The following is a 6,000-nucleotide window of genomic DNA, read 5'->3' on the forward strand; positions in this document are numbered from 1 at the left end:
AGATAGTTAGGTTTTTTAATAACTGTTTTCTTGGAGATATGATTCATCCTGCAAAAAGATGGTTCTGATGGCTGTATTTAAGTGCCTCATTTGAGATGGATGAATGTGAAACTCCTCTTCCATGTCATTAAGAGGGAGTTTAGGACCACTCAATTGGTGCCATTTAGAGTTATGTCACTAGTGTGAAAACTAGTGCAGGGATTCAACCATTTCTTTGGCTCATTTAAGACTTAGCAGTGTGTTTGCAGAGACATCTGAAATAATATACAGTTTTATAGAGAAGGAGAATTGTAGAGTGGTCTACACTACATGGTAATATGCATAGCTTAGAATATTTTGAATGGTTGCAAAGTTCTGTAGTAAATTTTGTTCCTTAGGCCTATGCCAAAGTAGAGCATTCAAATGGTATAGAACTGTCAAGTAACAATAAGAGTTCAATTCTATCCTTTGGTTTTCATAATCACCACCACCTCCATTAGCCCTAATATATCGGAACTGAAAGTAGGGATGCCGCATGGCATTCAGTTTCTGTTTGTGAATTTTATAGATGCTTTGTGGAGAGATTTTGTTTTGGGTAGTGGGCTGGCCTTTTTCGTGACTGTTTAGAGATATAATAGTAGTTAAAAACATTATGACTCATGTGTTTTGAGTATGGGATCTTTTTTTCCAACTGCTAGATTGACGATTTATTCTTGATTTTTTTTTATCTTTGTTTGATCCGTTAATAATGCATGCTTTGCTTTGTGAAGGAAATATAGGCAATGCTTAGCCAGCGATCATATGCACACTTTTCAGTTTGTTCAAGTGCAGCCTAGGGGTTCAACTTTCTTGACCCTTGGACTATTGGGACAGATCATGGATAGGTCATGCCCTGTTTTGGCTCTACTAATTTTCATTTGATGCACTCTTTAAAGAAAGCAACACATCATTGGTAGAATTGAATGTAACATAAGTATGTGCACACTATAGATTTGAGGCAGGGTGAATTATCAATCAGGTCCAACTATCTATTTTCTGTATATTAGGTGGCAGGTTCAAAATACATCAATGCTATGCTCATCAGGTAACTGGTGTAAATCATTCCTTAATGGAATTGGTGGACATTTATTGGATGGTCAAATGAAGCTGTCCATGAGGTGGGTCCCTCCATGTAGATGCCTTGGCCTGAGAATAGGCCGGTCCAATCATCAGGCCGGCTATACTTTCTCTTAGCAATCAATTGGTTCTTTAAGCCATTTATCTTGTGGTGCGTAATACCCTATGCTTCATTGTCTTACTTCAATATATTCCCAGGTTGTGATTTGGAAACAGTTGATGCCACATACTATTAGCTGTGGTACATGCTTGCTAGTCATGTACGTATCACTCTTACTAGGTCTTGTTATGCTTTTTCTATGCGGTATATTTTTTATTTGATTGATATTTTTCTGTTATTCTACCATAAATTTCTTTGCTCCCATGAGCCGCTATGCTAGTTCTGACAAATGGTGAAAGCCTTGCATAATGCTGGAATTGAGGTATGGTAGATCTTCCATTGTGAGCCATGCTAACTGATTGACATGTATTTAAATTTACTGTCTTCCTTTAATATATTTACTTTGTCACCTAACTTGTTATGGACCATCAACTGAGATTGACTAAAGGTCGTTAAGGTTGTTTTGTTGAGACATGAGTGACAATCTTAGTTAAAAATGCCATGACCAGCCGAATCTCGCACTGGGCTGCTTGCTTATGTTCTTTCTTCTTAGCAAATGCTTTAGCTCTTAAATGCTACAGAATTCAACTAGACATATGTGCATATTCCATTTGCTTAAATATTTAACTACTGCATAATTGTCTTGTTGCTGATTGTGATCTCTTTCATACTAATCTATTTACAGGTTTATTACATGCTCGATGTTGACAACAATTCTCAATTGCTTAATTTCTCTAGATGTGGTACTTCCAATCATTCCCTTCAATTTGTCCAGCCTTTTCCATCAAAGTTCTTTCTTATGACATCTTTTAAAGCCAACTCTATTAATATACTATTAAGCTTCATTTCCTGATGAACAATGCTAAGAGAATTTGTGGCACACATGCGATATTTGGGCCACTGTCATGTCATGATCACGGTGAAACAAATCATACCAAACAGAGCATGGGAAAGACTGTTATTTTCCATATACTCATATATGAGCAATAGCTGATTTCCTTCCATACAGCATCCATAGAGTTTTACAAGATGCGGGTGTTGCAAAGCGGAAATCATGCCTATCTCATCCACAAACTGATACAGCATCCATAGAGCTTTACAAGATGCGGCTGTTGCAAAGCAGAAATATCTCATCCACAAACTGATACAGCATCCATAGAGCTTTACAAGATGCGGGTGTTGCAAAGAAGAAATCATGCCTATCTCATTCACAAATGGGTATGCAAATCTATTTACAATTGGGGAATTTTTGTACTGGGTTTTGCATCATTTGATGTTTTGGAAAAGCCTGCAGTTGTTCCTTGCCTTATTTGGTGTTTCTGTAGGAGGAGCAATCATACAGTCACAACCTCTTATTGTTTTGGAAAAGACTAAGTACATTCTTTTGATTACACAACTGGCTTGAAGTATTTTTTAGAATGGTGTGATCGTACCTATACAAAAAGAAACTTGAGATTGTGTGTGCATGGCGTGGGTTTACACTCTTATATAGTTGAGGCTGCCATCATAAATAATATTAAGATGCATCTCTGTTTAATTAATTTCAGTCCATTCATAGCCCTTGATTACATACAGATCTTTCCTTCAAAGAAGGAAATAAGGAATGGCCTAGAGAAGCCCTCTTATAGAATTACCGTGATCTTTCCTTCAAAATATTTTGCTGTAGGTGATGTGGTTATGTTTAATTTGGGAGACAAGCTTCTTGAATGGAATTACCGTGAGCTTACATTTTATTTTTTTTTTCATTTCAAAATTCAGGCAAAAGCTCTTGCGGAGAAAAATAAGCGTGACATTCTTGTTCAAGGGGAGCAAGCAGAGAGAAATGTAAAATATCTGTTCACAGTTCAGAAACTCAAGGATTTTCAAACAGCTGCTCTCAAGGCCAGGAATGGCTACGACTCATTCCATATTGCTGCTAAGCAGGGCCATCTTGGTAAGCATTTGATTTGATTTGATTTATTTATTTATTTTTTAATTTTCGTCTTTTCTACTTCTACATGGAATGCTCTGTTAAGCCCCATCTTTTATTTATTTGTTTGTTTTTTCTTTTTAGTTTTTGAGAGATGGTTAAACCCGTAATTGTGCTATGTGATATTTTCCTTCTCTTCATAAAGTGAGCACCATGGTTTAGTACAACTCTAACATGATATGCAAAATGGTTGTTTTGAACTACAGTTTTCTGTCAGAGTTTGGTTTCCTTGGATTCGAGTTGGGTTATTCAATGGAAAATCCAAATCATTAGTTGTGTGGGAAGCAGTTGATGCATGTCTTGTTGTCATCTGATAGGGAAGAAGACAATTGAACTTAAAATATGCATTCGACAGAATGGTAACACCGCAAATATAAAAGCTACCAAGCGTAGTATATCATCAGGTTTAGAGATGAAGCTTGATGAGCTGCGGAAAGAGCTCTCTTCAAGTCATGAAGGAATATTGCCAGATACCATTCTTTCCCACCCAAAAGATCAATATGTTAAGCGCCGAAAAACCAACTTTCATGGAGAAGCTAAGGACTAGCCTGGTTCTGACTATCATAGGAGTAGTTTTCAAAGGGCTAATGGTGGGTGATCCACTCTTCTCATTGCATACAAGTGGGGCAATCCAGAGTTCAAATCACTTCAGCCTTTTGACGCCACTCATGCTAGGAGTAGATCATATAGAGGATTTGTTTTTATTTATATTCAAGACTATTTATTGTAATAAATTTTATTTAATATTCAGTTTTATTTGTATTGCATCATTTTTATGTTTCAAATATTTAAAAAATACAGGTTTTGATTGAATTATATATAATAAAAAATTACTGGCATGCTAGAGCTTGGAAAATCCATACAAAGGCTTTTAGCGGCGCTCGTGTAGAAATCTTACGGCACTTAAAAGTGTCCACAAACCACTTTTACCAACGCTCTGAGTGATTTTTAGCAGCGCTTATTCACGTCGGGGAAAAAGATAATTGCGGCGCTCAGAAAAGCGCCGGTAAAAGTTAACTAGCGTCGCTATTACCTTTAGCGACATACCCATATATCGGCGCTCGATTAGCGCCGCTAATAAAATCACCGGCGCTTTTAGGGAATTTAGCGGCGCTTATGAGCGCCGCTAAATTTCCCATTTGTTGTAGTGCTTGTTCAATCTACTTTTTAGTACCTGTTTCTCCATGTGAGATGTAGTTCTCCTACACAAGCTCTGTTAATGTCAAAGAATCTCAGCTAATGAGGGCCATCTTAAATGTGATTTAAAAGGTTTTTTCCTCTATTTTTTCAATTTAAGTCTAGTGTACCCCACTGAAAAAGCCCCAAGGCTTAAGGCTGCTCACTTGAATAGAATTGCATGCAGCTGCTTCCTGCTTGTTTCAAGAGTTCATGTGAACATTCTGAAGGAAAAGAAGACTAAAGTGAGAGAGTTAAAATGACAGAAGGAAAAGAAGATGAAATGGAAATGCATGGAACAGCTCTAGAGAAACCTGTTATCAGCAACCTTTTGTTCCAACATACAATACCCATTCCTTCATCTACAACATACAATACCCATTCCTTCATCTACACATGAAAACAAAAGAATATCAAGAAAATAGAAATTTTATTACTAACCATTTTCTTGAGTCCTATGATTATCATACAGTGATTTTAATCACAAGCAGAGTTTTCCTAGAGGATAGGTTCAAGTTTTGAATCTAACCCTCAAGTAAGAAGCAACATGACCACTGAATATATACTTTCGGTGAACCTCAGGATCAAGTTGTTTGTCCTCTTTTTTGAAACCAACAAACCTCTTGTCACTATGAGGAATGTCAAGTCCACCATCTAAGGCACCCTAAGAAAGACCCAAAACCACATCTATTTATTAGAATGCATAAAAATAACTACACAACCAGAAATGATTTGACTAAAATGAAAGGAACACACCCTAACTTCAAATGGTTAAAAAATTAAAAATTAAAATAAAAGAGGAACTACTTCAGCCAAATACAAGTTAAACAAAACAATTTTAATGCTTCCACCAAGAATCCAAAGAATCTACTTTAACAGGAAAATAACGAGATGTACGTCTAATGTTTTAGAATGAAGAGAGCAAAAGAAAGGTTGCTAAGCCATTTTTTTGGGACTGCAGGATGAAAAATGAAGCTCAGTTCACAAGTTCATAGATCAATGCTGAACCACCACGAAAGGCACATAATTGAAATAGATCGATCGTATGACCAATAAGGGATAAGTAGATAAGATTATAAGAATTGTACTCACAACTGAAAAACAATTCTACAAAAAGGTCTCAAGCTTTGTCAACTCAAATTTTGTAAATAGCTGAAAGCCGATCACCATCCTATCTTAATAAACAGCATTTCATGCTTCTGTAACTTCAGAATAATGTATATAGAACAACTTTCTGGAAGCAGGCAAGGAACCAGGGAATAAGTGGAAATCCTATTCAAAAACTGTATACAGAAATGATAGGAGATGCAGAAAATGAGGATCCACACCTCTTCAATTTTCAGGAGAAAATGGCATCAACAAAGACCTCTGCATCAAATGGCTGAAGGTCATCCACCCTTTCCCCAACGCCCAAAAACTTTACAGGAATGCCAAGTTCATCCACCACATTCACTTGCAAGTACAAAACAGGTGTTTTTCTGTTGATGTTGTGTGGAGAATAATTCACCTTTTTTTTTTCCTTTTTCAATGAATGAGAATAATTCAGTGCTCTTTTCATTTGACCATCTAGTCAACAATAATGAAAAATGAGAAGAACAATTAAGTAAACAAATTCCGAGTCTTACCACACAACCACCTCAAGCAGAACCATCAAGCTTTG

The 6,000-nt window shown here is 36.6% G+C and overlaps 2 long non-coding RNA genes across 2 annotated transcripts; both read right to left on the reverse strand.

Annotated features, from left to right (window-relative positions):
* Nucleotides 1-4,335: 4,335 nt before the first annotated feature.
* On the reverse strand, nucleotides 4,336-5,016 carry LOC131250971 (uncharacterized). The gene is made up of 3 exons (XR_009173530.1): nucleotides 4,870-5,016; nucleotides 4,655-4,702; nucleotides 4,336-4,564 (listed from the first exon to the last, which is right to left on the reverse strand). It is a non-coding gene; the product is annotated as an uncharacterized LOC131250971 (long non-coding RNA).
* Nucleotides 5,017-5,514: 498 nt separating this feature from the next.
* LOC131250969 (uncharacterized) lies at nucleotides 5,515-6,000 on the reverse strand. Its single transcript, XR_009173528.1, has 2 exons — nucleotides 5,669-6,000; nucleotides 5,515-5,574 (listed from the first exon to the last, which is right to left on the reverse strand). It is a non-coding gene; the product is annotated as an uncharacterized LOC131250969 (long non-coding RNA).

Source organism: Magnolia sinica, chromosome 7 (genome assembly GCF_029962835.1).
Source record: "Magnolia sinica isolate HGM2019 chromosome 7, MsV1, whole genome shotgun sequence".
NCBI classification, from domain to species: domain Eukaryota; kingdom Viridiplantae; phylum Streptophyta; class Magnoliopsida; order Magnoliales; family Magnoliaceae; genus Magnolia; species Magnolia sinica.